At 43.2% G+C, this 14,494-nt stretch overlaps 1 protein-coding gene across 8 annotated transcripts in view; it reads right to left on the bottom strand.

Annotated features, from left to right (window-relative positions):
- Nucleotides 1-14,494, bottom strand: part of chl1b (cell adhesion molecule L1-like b) — a 58,760-nt gene that overhangs the window by 27,413 nt on the left and 16,853 nt on the right. The window contains exon 1 of one of the 8 annotated variants that reach the window (XM_023793995.2): nt 3,027-3,491. The exons of the other annotated variants lie outside the window; for them this stretch is intronic. The gene's annotated coding sequence lies outside the window, so the exon portion shown is untranslated. Of the gene's footprint in view, nt 1-3,026; nt 3,492-14,494 lie in introns of those variants that run through there. 8 annotated transcript variants of the gene reach the window in all.

Raw genomic sequence — 14,494 nt, 5'->3', positions numbered from 1 at the left:
ACTGTCAGTCGGTAGGGTACTTATCATTTACTTGTTTTTTCGCTCAGCCGGCTGACCTGCTTACTATGAGTGCCGCGACACACACTGCGTATCACAGCTGGACTGAAAGTCATTCTTGCTTTGTCTAGTCTCTCTTTGTTCTGCTTCATTTAAATGCGAGTCTTCCTCAAAGGCTCCCGGAGAAGCGTGAGGAATGCCTCGGCGCAGAACGCCCCCCTAACAAGATGTCTGATGCTTCTCCTGGCTTAATGTCAGGTATCACTTTGTAGGCAGAATTCACAAAACGTAACCGGCTGCCAGTCTGAGCCTAAACCCCCCGTGAAGAGTCCCGAGGGAACAGGGCCCAAAATCCAGTTAGAGCTACTGCTCATTGAGCCTTGTGCTGCTGCTCCTTCACTGCAACACCTGTTTCCCACCAGTGAGGAAGTACAGTATCTCCCCACACAAAGAACCGGCACTGTCAGGTTCCAGTAACACCAGGTTTGTGAGCACCTTGCCCATCTCGTTCCCATTGTTCACCTCCCACTGGTAAATCTCCTCAGCATCCCAGTCCGTATGCTGTACTGTAGTTTATCTGCAAGACTCTAATGGGATTTTCATGGATCAGCCCACGTCAGGATTCAAACATCCTGTCAACTGAGAAGTTCCCTGGAGTCAGGACTCTGGTTTGCAAGCAATAAAAGATCCATCCATCTACCAGTACTGTGAACTAGACACTAGACATATAAACTTGAGTGCATCACTTTCTGATTATGATTTATGAATATGCCCTTTCTGCTGTCCTGATTGTTTACCAAACTGTACTTTCTTCAGAGACTTCTTACTGCAGCTTGAAAGCATTACTATTTTTGCTATTTTTGGCCCTGTTGTCACTTGTAATGTATCACTGCATGTATTTAGCTAATCATGCTAAAAAGTCGCGCTATTCTTTAATCCACTGTCACGGATCATCTGATCCATGGTAAGCAGGGGAAGCTGGCCAGAAATAATATGAAAGAAGGATCGTTAGCATGATTAAGAAGTGAGAGTGATATTAATTCCCAACCTGGGATCTGCCCTGGCCCCCGTGGATTTCACATGCACACCAGACCATGTGCACTATCAATTTTTCAGTGTGTGGGGGAGGAGCCGGAAATGGTGATGTCATCACAGGAAGATGGATGATGGGGGTTTTCTGGGGGGCCCTGGCACTGACCCTAAATGACCCGGGCTGACTGAGGACCGGGGACTAGTGACATGGCACTAAAAACACGGCCCCGTGACACATCTTTTCTCTTGTCATCATACTCGGTGACCTCACAACGCCACCCACGTTTGTGTTCGGAATTCTGGGGATCCAACAATTGGACCTTTGATGTCGCAGGATGTTAAGTGAGGTATTATGTTAGTAATTAGCATTTTACACTATATATGGCTGCATTGAAACTCAGAAATACTGAGGAACAGAAGGAACATGACAGAACTGCCTTTGTCACTTTGAAAACCGATACTTAGTTTGCCTTTAACACACATTGTCTTAATGGAAAATCTTCCTTCAATATTCAAAACCAGCAACATCTTCTTCCTTCATTTTAACCTGTGCCTAATATATTGCCTTAATTTGTTGAGTGAATATCTACCTGGAGGCTGACTGGTCCTAATGAGGTCATTCGCTTCTCTCATTAGTTGCATTTATAACCCTGTTGAGCTCAATGGGGTTTTTCACAATATATCATTTGCACAGTATATTACTCTAGAAAGACACAGAACACTGCTTCAATATCAAGCTGTTCTGAGATTATCAGAGGAAATTAGAGGCACGTTATCTGACTCCGTAACCTGTTCCCAGTGGAGTATATATTTCCTAATTAGAAATCTTCACTGGAAATATCCACATAAATCCCTCGAAAGCACTACCTTTTCCATGCAGCAAGATGGGCAGGCAAATACAGAAACCTGCTGTGATGATCAGTTGAAAGTCTCTCTAATTGATTGACAACATTAAAAAACCTGTGCCTTTAATTGTCTTCCAGCATTGAGCTTAAAAGACAAAACGCATGGAGCAGAGTGATTTGAGAAGGGATTTTCATGGCTGCCCTTTGATGTCCTGAGTCACAGAGGACCACTGCTCTGCTCGCCCACGACCGTAATCATATTAGTCTCTGATCTTAAATGAGCAGCCTGGAGGCTAATAGATCTGAACCACTGACTGCGGGGAAAAGATATTATTTTGGGGGAACCAAAGCTATGGGCTACTTGTTGTGTCCATTTGTGGAAGCTGACGGATGCTGGCAATTTTCCCAAGATAAAGGCTTTGCCACGTCGGACTGGACTTACAGCTCATGTCCATCCCTCCATCAAACCCAAGGCAATTTAAATCCTCTGCAGCGGAAGCTCCGATTCCCTGACACCAGTCACATTGCATAGGATATGACAAGATTCAAAGAAGGACGTCACCCCTGATCTGGAGTCAGCCCCAAAGGCCCCATTTTTGTGCCCCCTGCTTCCAAAGACTGATGTGTGTTTGATGCATACGATGTCCCCAGCAACAAGCTATCTGTACAACCTCCCAAAAAGCCCATGTGGCAACTTTATAAATCTGTGCTAAATCACGCCTCATAAAACATATATGATAATTCCAGGAACAAATCAATCAACAACACATTTTCTTAAAAACATAAACATAAAAGATCTATTTATAAAGTGCTTGTCTGAAACCTATTCAGGAATCTATATTTATCCTAAAAAAAAACAATCACCCATATAGGTAAACGAAATGAAGGAAAATGGAGTAGTGCGGCATGATTAAATATTTAATATTTTAAGAGTAACATTCTGTCTTTTGTCCCATATGTTTTGCACATTAACAACCTATTAAAACAAACAATAAACATCAAAAACCATGTGTATCTTCGCAACTATAAAGAACTGTCCCCAGATTCCATGCTATTTTCCTGCAGTATCGAACCCCTAATACACACCAATACCAAGTTATTGACTTGCAAATGAAATGAAGCCTGGTATGAATAATACTTTCAGGAACATACCGTTTCCCTCCTTGTGCAAAGCTCAACACGTGAGTCCCGCTCCCCGTGCTGTGTGCACTCCTCTCACTCTCCGGGCGTGGAAGACCAATTTGCTCCTCTGGTCACAAAATCCCTCAGCAGGTGCCGTGCAGAGATGCTGCCAATTCGCAGAGATCGCCGTGAATGGATGAAAACTGGAGCGCTTACTTAGTCTGCTCCATATTCCTCCACCGTTCCATAGTCTGAGTTTAATAAAACCTTTCTGTCTCTCCTCCTCGGCGCCACCAGTCCAAAGCGAGGACGCGGTGACCTCAGGCGGTGTCCGCGGAGCGCTGTGAAGCTCTCACTGGCTCTGTGTCCGACTCCGGGAGCACTGAGCGGAATGAGTGGCGCGGTGGGGACATATGTTACCAAAGCTTCTCGCCCGGCAAAGGAGCTCATTAAGCCACTGACAATCATGCTCACAAAGACACATCTAAAGGCTATTCACAGACTGTGTACAAAAGCGAGAGGAAATGTGGAGAAAGAGAAACTCGGCCTGCGAGGAAATTCCATTTTTCTCAGAATATCTAGCATTACTGAGAATGTGTTTCCCACCGTCAACAGCGACGTATGGAAAATGACAGATACCAGCCATATTGTCTTATTGACAAAGGCTAAGCTATAGTGATCATTCAGTGAAAAACAATTGCAAGGAACAAAATTGTCCACAGCGCAGCGAGATCCTACTGTGCTGGAGATACAATCCTCTTAATTCCTAATGCTGCATGATGTTGTTGAGCCATTGGCCAAAAGAGAGAAAAACACTTTGCAGTTAATGCCTGGGTTTCAGACACTCCCAGGCGTGAGCTAACCTCAGGGAGAATGAAGCCAAGCAAAGAGAACCAGTGATGAATAACATGGGAGTTTATAGCAACTGGTTTCCGGGGGTCACTTATTTGCTTAAAGAAATTTTGGGATAGGTGAGGGTTAGCTAGACTAACAACAGTTGGTAAACAGTCCATTGCAGGGGGGCACAGATGGGAGCCATCAGAGGCCATGCGATTACGGCGGTGAAGCACGCGATTCTGAGACGGCGATTACAGCCCTCCGAGGTCCCCCAGCAAGGCGGTGGGGGATGGGGGTGTGATATATGGCTCGGACCAGGTTCTCAGACCCTAGAGTACAAGAAGAATGGGGGACGGAGGAGAGGGAGGGGGGCAGGTCATGCTTGGATTATGCTGATGCAGATCATAGGACCGCAGTTACGTGAAACTGGGGATATTCTCTCTTTGCAGAGCATTGTTAACACAGCAATGAGGCCATCAATAACACCCCCCCCCCCCCCCCCCTGCACTGACAGTTTCGGGAACACGAATTCCTGCACCTAGCAGAAAGAGAGACCAACATCTGCATCTGCACTGATACTTCAGTATTCCACAAATTGGTACATTTTCATGGCTTCTCTTTCAATTTCCAAGAAGCTTAATATGTGGGTTTGAGCTAGAATTTCCTTTTTAATATGCACACTATTTCATAATCCCCTAGAAATTCAAACAGCAAAAATTTGAGTCATGCAGGTTTAAAAGCATGATGTGTGTTTAGAAGTACACCTACATGTCACGATTGCAGGCTGTTTCATCATTTCACCCTTTCGACGGTGTCATCAGGTACCTTATTAAAAAAAAATACCTATATATAGTGCAAGCCTGACTCCTTCAACAGGCAGCTTGGGGACATCAGTGATAACCCAACATGCTTTTCATCACACATGAAATTTGGACCCTCAGGTGAGAGAGGCAGACAGAAATCTCGGCCACCGCTGAGAAACCAGCACAGTGCTGTCCAAGAGCGTCAGCACTCCTATTCAGCGTCGGCAGGGTGAAATTCCATTATTACCCAGCAAACAGAGGACAGCCTCATGAACTTTGCACAAGAGCTTAAAGCGAGAAGCCGGACAGCTTGACGCGGGAAGGGAGATGGGAAGCCGCCGGGGCGCGCTGCCAGTGGAGGATCCAGCGATTGGCTGCCTAGCCCCTCCCATGCCCCGCCGGCACCCATAAATTCACACCCCTCCCCATGTAGCTTCCGTGCACCCTATCTGTCAAACGAGCTTTCAAAGCGAACATTTACATTTGGCCCGGTCAAAGACAATATCGTCTGAACACAAAGTGTGATGAACATTTGGGAGCGAGTAGAATGACCCGAGAACCCGAAATTCAGCCGAGACAAAGAAACGTATACATACATCCATCTTCCCACCACTTACCCCAGTCAGGGTCATGTGACATACACATAAACATACTTCTGAAATGCTCTTTTCAGGGGGAAGCACTATCTACTGTCTTATTAAAGACAGTTCTAACTGTTAAAGAATTAATTAGATTTTATTTGCAGTCTTTTTGCTTTTTTGTGCTTAGCAGACTACTACTTTCTTTAAGAACCTAAACGGCTTTACTGGGAGGATCTCATTGTGTTACTGGGCCACCGATTTGCAGACCTAATAGCCTTGGGGACAGACAGATACCTCGTCTGCCCGCATTGCCAGTTAACCCCTGTCATCTGCTCGCCAGGGTTCATCAGCAAGGTGAGACGGCAGCGATGAATCAGAGCGAGCAAAGTAGGTTCTCTCTCTGGCATGACGGGAGAGAAAGGTCTAGAAGAGCAGGGATGGATGTGAAGAGACTGTCTGAAATGGCATTAGGTCACCTGGAGCAAGCAGTCCAGCTCTCTACATCTGCCCATTTCTGCTCTACATAACGGCTGCAGATTTTGGTGCAGATCAGAAGGCTTTTAAACTGAGATCAATTATGCATTAGTACAGTATACGCCTGATATGTCCTAAGATTGAGTGATGTAGTAAGTGGTTGAGTAAGTGATGACTAGAAAGATGGCAAGAACTGCATGAGCAGTTAAATCCTACAATACAGCCACTTCTTACTAGTGGTCTTGTTACGTAGCCAAAAATTCAGAAGTATGTGTGAAATACGGCCATATGACACAGGAATAGCGGACGGAAATGCAGTTTATTAAGGTCCTGAGTTACCCTTTTCATCCTGGGTCAAAACAGGGTCAGCAAACATGGAAATAAAGAGGCCATTTTAGCAGGCAGGAGAAGAATGAAAGGGCCTGAGTTGGGGAAGCTGTGGACAAAAACAGAGAGCGCCGGCCTGGGGACTGGCACCCGAAGCGGGTCGGGATGCTCGGGGAGAAAGAGACAAAGCGGCCTGGTTTATACCTTCTGTGGGAACGAAGGAGAGTTCACAGCGCCCCCACCCCCATCTCTACCCCCCGACAGAGTAAAGCCTGAAGTTATGAGCATTAACCCTACAGTCAAACCCTGTTTACTAGCAGCACTTCATCCAGCTCACTTTTTCATCAATGCTTTCGCAAAAAACAAAGGCAATAATTGTAACCTGAATAAAATCAGACTCTGCAAATAATTACCTATGTCATGACACAAGAAGATGCTGCTTGTCGAAGGATCATTACTGTCCTCATGTTAAATGCCTAAAATACCCACCTGCTGTACAATATTGTCCATATCTGCTTAGCATTTGGAAACGTGTAAACACTGCAGAAATGCAGAACGGGGCACTGATACTGTGCTGGAAAACCGTCCATAATGGCGGATGAATCATACATGATTTATATCGCTTCATTGACAACATCTCATTATGGCCCACACTGTTTTTAAGTTCTGCTACCTTTCCCAACTCCGTAAGCAGCTAAATTGCCGGATTTCCGGGTTGCGTAATCTACCATAAACAAACATGGCACAACAGAAATGCCGGCCTTCTAATGACCCGTGCTTGGCGCGTAACTGCCCATTCTCGTTGACGTGTTAATAAGGCTTGCAGTTACTTCCAGCTTCAGGTCTGGTTAGGACACAGCATGCACCACTGAAGACGACAATTTATCCAACAACAAAGAAATGTAACTGAGCCGAAGCCTGCTTGCAGACTGCAGATGTGATCCAAAGCTACCTAAAGATTAATACAACTTGCTTTAAGCACTAATGGTGCATCTCAGCCATTTTCAAGATGGTAGCAGGTGATTTCTCTGCTACAGTTATGATGTGCCCAATAGGAGCTGGAAGCCAGCCACGGATGGGGCAGGGACTCGCTGGCGTGTGCCAGACAGCCGTCTCTCACTCGTCTCTCGGCCAGCACACGGAGCAGATGTCCCACTCTGTGATCCTGATGGCTTCGTGTGATCGTCACTGTCATTTAGCACATCCCCGAAAAGGCCTTGCACAAACTGACGTCGCACGTATTTCGGAAGCGTGGCACTGGCAAGGTCACAGAGAGGTTAACAGAGACATCTAAGGAAAACAGGTCACACCCCACAATTGAAGTAGCCTTTGCAGGAGAGTGAAAAGGAGATGGTATAATGAGAGGTCTGCGTGGCGTCCTGACATAATGCGTTATTATTACAGATGAACTGCTCTCTTTAAACACCTTTCAGTCATGTTTCCTTGGCATCAATAAGTTATTTCCCAGAATTCACTTCCTCAACAAAAGACCTGCATGAGAATGTCCAAAGTGATTCTGAGTGTGTAAACAGCAGGCTGAGTTCCCCTAGCAAACAGAGAGCGAAGACAAACACGTTTTCAGAGGCCGTGCCATCCTGCCAGTCCAGTTCCTCCGGCTAAATCTGCGGTATTTATGTATAAAATAATCCAAATGCTCAGCACTAAAACAGCCTTCTTTCTTGGGTAAAATGGCAGGGCTCAGTGATAATGCCATGAGCAGAGCCCGCAGACGGCCTACTGCGAGTATCACCTGCCAGATAATAGAGAGCTCTCAGGAACCATTTGGGCAGAGAATACATCGGCAGAAGCCGCTGCTCCACTTTTACTCGCCCTCCCAATACGCCGAGAGGCCTAATTTTAGTTTTTTCGTATTTATCTGTTTTTTTTTTTTTCTCACACTAGGGACGGAAATGATTTTTGCGCTTTCACGCTAAAATCTATGTGTATGAAGCTTTTGAAGGCGTTCCTAGGCCTCGACCTGCCCCTGATCTGCCAAGTTAATTACCGGCACTCCTAATCCCGTGGTGCCAAATAGCTGAGGGATCTGTCGCAGCCCATCGGAGCAGAGCGAGTGGCTAGGCTCAGCGGCAGGGCAGAGAGCTTTCCGTACAGCGCGGTATAAAACATAAAAACGCATAAAAACACACGGCGCACGGGCTTGGTCAGTACTCATGCTGTTGCCTTTCTGTTCTCTCCATATCTGTGCTTGTTTATTTACTATTTTAAAGTCAGATAAGTCATTAGCAGAATGCCAGTAAATCTCCAGCAGAAATTGTCATAGTTTTACCAAAACGTCTTTTATATAATTCTACATTTGGCCATAAATTATTTTGATCATGTGACTTGTATATACTTTCACATTGACATCTGAAGGCTATGGGAATGCCTGTCTTCTTGAAACCAGCGTGTTTTAAGTTAAGATACTACTTAGGTACTAATATGTTTCCTAGGTAACCTGACAATGGCTGGCACTATTGCGTGTATTACTTACACGCAATTACAACCATATGAGTTAGCAGAGCAACATCTGCTGGAAGCTTTGGACAGAATGTAGGTCAAATAAAGGGCTCTGCCTGGCGAGTGACTGCTCTGTCATTATGTGGAGGTCACCAGCGGTGACTGTACCCCCCTCGGAATTGGAAAAATGCTCAGAAGCGCCCCTTAAACAGATTTGCTTCAGCAAATTTCCAGCTGTTCAAATTTGTAAAATAAAAAGCGATCCGAGCTTCTTCGACCTCTGGCACTACTATGTAATCAGATAGCATGCAGTGCTGATCCGAAAATATGCAGTTGCGTAGTTGCCTGTTGCAAATAAGACCATTTACCGTCATTCCGAGGGCTGATTTTTGATGTAATGTAAAGTAGATGTGGTAGATATGCCACAGAAAGTGCTGACGTGAGTCAAAGCATAAAGAGTGGCGGACTTTAGCTATGAAAGACTCTGTGGTGCATCTCGGATTTTCCTCTCTGTGAACTAATTAGCGAATGTCCGGGTGGAAATTCCTGCAGCCTGTATTCTATCACCTGATTTGGAAATACATTACTATGCAAATGTGCCCTAAGGGTACGTATGATTGATTACATGAATCAACTAGAGTGATAGAACTTACATCCAAGAAATGTTTGCAATCTAAGGACACAATGTTGAAGTAGTGAGCAGACCTACAGCTTTGATGCTAGCATTCAGTTTAATCTCTTACTGAAACCTCGAGTTAAAGTTCCAGTCACGGTTTCTCAAGGCTACTGCTAAAACTCAGAAAAGTGAGTCAGACAAAATATAAAAATCGTGTAACAACTTTTATCCCCTGCAAGTTATCTGTGACAGGCTGTGTGGCACATTCAATGAATAAAGAAGATTCAAGTTGGACCTTGAAGCCATAGAGAGGCGTGTGGTGGTCTTATTCAAGGTTTCCTTACATTTGAACAAAATATAAACTTTCCGGAAATGAGTGAGCCTGAAGCTTGATGGATTAACAGGCTGCAAACATTTTATTCACTCCCTGTCAACGGTGTGGCGACACCTGCCATATCTCCGTATGGTTGCATGCAAGTATATCCAGACCCTGACCAAAGATCTCTGTAAGAGGCTTCCTGACACATCCGTGATCTAAATGGGCTATAAATGATTTCAGGTTTTCAATGAGATGTCTCTATGTGTGTTGACAGCACGCTTAAAGAGAGAACAAATGTTTCCTTTATTGTTATTCAAAGGAAGATGAAAGAGTCTGAACAGGCAAAGTTATTTTTTTATGTACCATCAAGGGACAAAAGACCATTTAAGACACTTTTGAGGGAGTGCTTTTGTTAAACTCATCAAACAGTATCCCCAGAAAATGAACAGCATTTCACAGCATTTCAATGCATCATCATATTGATTTTAGGAATTTAAAGAGATCTCATCTTACCAAGATCAGGATGCTTATTTTACACCCCCGTTACTTCAAAGAACTTCAGCTAACATCATCGCAGAATAGAGTTGCTCATTTAGGGCAACCAAATCTGTAATGTGTGCTTTAAACTTCTCATTCAAAGCTAAGTCCACTGTTTAATCCATATATAATCTTGTTGAATTGAATAATAGTAAGTAAGAATTATTTTTTTATCACAGCAATAATTTTTATTCCATCATTTGATTAGTCATGGCAGAACCGCAAAATGAATGACCTTTGCACCCTCTTTGATTCTTAACCTGCATAGGGAAAATTGAATTCTGCTCACAACAGGACATTCATACATAAAAGCTGGATAGAATAAGAGTGATTCACCTTTTTGATGTGTAACTTTTGCAAAATGCATAGCTTGACAGCTGTCGCTGTAAATCTGAGTGTTGAAGCTGCACACTCGGGTCCCTCAACGACGCACTGCACGTAAGTGCCGTTGAACTCAAGAACTCACAGTGAGGTAAATGCATCATTAATTAGCTCCGTGGAAGCCTGGTGAAGTGCGGCTCTGGCTGCCATGACACTAATGACCCCAAAAGTGAACTAAAACCCATTTCATCAAATTCTCAAACAGCGCAACAAGATGGTTGCCCAGGATTTGGGGAGAAACTGGAGGGATGATCAGCTAGCCTCCGTCTTTTGTGGACTTTGCCGTCATAAAAACAATTTATATTTCACAATAGACATTGCGTTTGTACTGCCCCTTAGCAGTTTATGTTACAAAATATTAGATAATACTTTATTAGGCTGTGTGAAATTATATATTGCATTTACCTGTTAAACTGGTCACTGTGCTTTACAATAAAATTCAGCTAAATTTGTACCCAGCCTTCTACTGGGAAATATTACTGTGTTTTTTTGCCCCCCAAGTATGATTAAACAGATTACTTTAAAAGGTTAACTCAACCCTGTAGCAATTTAGTAGCAATTATAATAAATTATAATAAATAAGAATAAAGTTGTGTAGCGTAACATTTATACAGTAGGACACCCGTGGCAGTTAAGAAGTGGACAATAATTTCAATGATAACTGAAAAGTGTTTTGTCATATGGAGACACTAGCCTGGATTTATTATTATAGCCTAAATATTAAAACATGCACTATAGATGTCGGACACTTCAATAATCTAGCATCCTCTAGACCTGGTTTCCCACAATGCCGGTGTTGTTGACACTCTACTAATGGCGTCATATACAGAACATTCTATCATGAACACCTAGGTCACATGTCTTTGAGTGAAAGACAGAAATAAGGTGAGACGAAATCAGAAAGGTGTGAAGGAAAGAAAGGATGGCAAAGGAAAATAGGTTAGGTCCCAAGACAGCAGTCATAAAAATTCATGTATGCTAATAGAGATGGCTTTCAACGTTTCGAATAATTGAATTAAAGTTGAGGGTTTTTTTAATATATAAAATACCAGTATATCATAGAATTCTCAGTAACTCTTTCAATGAATGCCATGTCTATAAGAATCGCTGAACACATTCATAACACATTACAATGCATTAATAAAGCATTGTGATCTATATAAATACATACAAAAAGGCGTAAAATGTTTTGCCCATGTTTATCATGCATTATGAATACCTTATGAGGCTCTAATCTATAATGCACTATAAATACCTTTATAATACAGTACAAAGCATCATTAATGTTTATACTGACCATTATCATGGATTATGTACTGTAGTGCCTTATAGATGACAGCTTCTTTGGAGCTTATGAAGTATTATAATGCCTTATGACTGCCAATAGAAGATGCTGTAGTGCTTTATTAATTATAACCAGCCATTATAATGCATTACAAAGGTGTCTGTTCCTTATTGCTTTTCCTTGTGTGCACAAGGATACCATCAAACCCTAACAGTGATGTTTAAGGGGGGTGACAGAAAATGACTCCCAGGGATGAACTTTACAGGGTTCTTGCCCATTTAACAGACTTTCCCAACAGTGTGTGATCCATCAGGGTTTTTGATAGAGCACATTCATGGCATGGGATACCTCACTGTATTAGACCCCGAGCATAGGACGTCATGCGGTGTAACTTCACTGCGATTTCACTGGAAGACAAAGACTGAAACCAAGAGGCGACAGTCAGACAGAGACAGGTGGTGGTATCACAGTGGAGACTCTGCCCCTGGCACTCAGGCCTTACGCAAATGTGCTCTTTTAAAGTCTATATCTCCAGACATGTTGAAGAAGATTACGGCTAAGATGTGTTCTGTTTGCGCAGAAGAGATGATCCAGTCTGTTCAGTTATTGAGCTGGGTGTGATGTCATGGCCCCTTCCGAGGTCTACAGTGCATCTTTGGGAAATTCAATAAACGCTGGCCTTCCGCACAGTAAAGTATCATATAATTTCTGGTCTTTTTAGATTAATGTGCAAATTCAATTCCAGGCAGTTCATTTATTATCAATCGCTGCACCATTACAGTCACACACAGCTGCTCATATTTTTAATGGTGGGAGGCCTTTATGGCGGAGGGCTGTGGCTGTATCACAGGCTTTCAACTCCATCACCCCCCTTTTAGCCTGGGACTCTTTATAAGAGTCACTCTGTCTAGCATTAAAAGCCGCCTCTGCTCCCCCCGACATGCCAGCATATCCTGCCTTGCGTAGCCCCAGATAAGGAAATAATTACTTTGACTTGCCAGCCCAAAGTGCCATCAGTCTTTTCCATTCATTAGGTGGCCGTAGTATTTATCCTCCAGACAACACAGAGCTCAACTCATTAAGGCTGGAAAATGGAGAGAATCTAAAACGCAATTTTGTCTTCTGGAATTGCCTTGAGTGAAAACAGCAGCACCTGTTTCCTTCTCGCTGTGAGGTCTTTGTTATCTCCCTGCCATACAGATGGGCAATGCAGCCCTTCCAACTGCCGGTGTTGTTATGGCAACAGAGTCCCAAAACACTAGTAAGGCTTCCAGGAGATTTTTTTTATTGTGTTTAAATGCCATTAACAAGTTTTCCTACTGGAAGGCTTTGTTTGACTGTTGTGCAGCTATTGTGCTTTTCCATGTTTTGTTAAACAGTAGACATTCCTGCAGTACGGAGAGCTGAAGCTTTAAAGTTTTCGTGCAGAGAACTAAACAATGTTTTGCGTTATGTGCAGCATTGCTGGGATACAGCACAATAAATATAAAACACTAAAGATAAATCTGGTATTGTTAGCTAACATAGTTATTTCATTCTTCTGCTCTAAGGGAGACTGAGAGCAATTATTACCAATTAAGTTAAAACAGAACAGAAATAATTACAAATAGGAAAAATATAACAGTTTTGGCTGGGCTTGTCTGAGCACATGAATAAATGTAACAGCATCGCTGTGCAATGATCATAATAATAAGCTACATAAATTGCCACCAAATGTATCGTAAGACTAGGTTGTGCATAACGCTCTCCCTGTACCACAATACTGCCTGCTATCTCTAAATGGCCCATTTAAGTGTGTGTGTGTGTTTCTCCTACGGACTGGCATCCCATCCATTGTGTGCCCCAGCCAAGTGCCCGATTCTGCCAGCCACTATCCCTCACCTGGAGAAGCGCTGAAAGATGGATGGATGGATGGATTGATGGATGGATGGACGGTTTGATGGATGGATGGATGGACAGTTTGATGAACATGCACAAAAGCCCTTAAATTGCTGAAGGCCAGGGCTTCCTCTAGTGACTGCGGTCATATATATACGGTACCAGTCAAAAGTTCGGACACAGGTACCCATAGAACGGTTTATTTGTGCTATTTCAGAATAATTATGAAGAAACTATAACATAACATATATGGAATTGTACACTGAACAAAAGAGTTTAAAGTATTGTTAGACAAATAAAATGAATTTGTTGGGGGGGCTCTGTGGGTTGGGACTCAGAAGGTTCTTGGTTTAAATCCTGGGGTCGGCAGACTAATCCCACCATTGGGCCCTTGAGTAAGGCCTTTAACCTCAATTGCTCCAGAGACTGACTGACAATACTGACCGGTACTGTGTGTGTGTGTGTGTGTGTGTGTGTAGCCTTACCTTATGGGGACACTATGTCCCCACAATGTGATAAATATCTGGGTTTTTTTTCCCCTTATATGGACCAATTTTCTTGTCACCATAAGGGAAAACTCTATTTTATAAAATTCCGTGCCTGCAATGAAAAAACTAAAAATGCAAAAACTCTTGTATTTTGTTTGGTTACTTATGGTTATGGTTAGGGCAGGGTAAGGTTGTGTTAAGGTTGTCATAGTTAGCGTTAGCATTTTTCCCATAGAAATGGATGAGCGGTCCCCATGAGGATATGCTTACCCGACATATGTGTGTGTGTGTGTTTGTGTGTGTGTGTGTGTGCGTGTGTGTGTGTGTGTGCGCGCGCAGTACTGTGAAAAAGTCTTAGGCAGTCAAAGGAAATTTTTAAGCTACTTATCTGGGTAGTACACATATGTTTGCTCAGAAAAAAAGCACAATATTGACATTACAACATATGCAAGTGAAGAATAACACAAAACAAACCAGAAATTTCTTCTCTTGTCCAAAAAGTTACTCATACCTTG

Source organism: Paramormyrops kingsleyae, chromosome 8 (genome assembly GCF_048594095.1).
Source record: "Paramormyrops kingsleyae isolate MSU_618 chromosome 8, PKINGS_0.4, whole genome shotgun sequence".
Classification (NCBI taxonomy): Eukaryota; Metazoa; Chordata; class Actinopteri; order Osteoglossiformes; family Mormyridae; genus Paramormyrops; species Paramormyrops kingsleyae.
The sequence above is the reverse complement of the archived record's forward strand: the minus strand, read 5'-3'. Positions and strand labels throughout refer to the sequence as shown.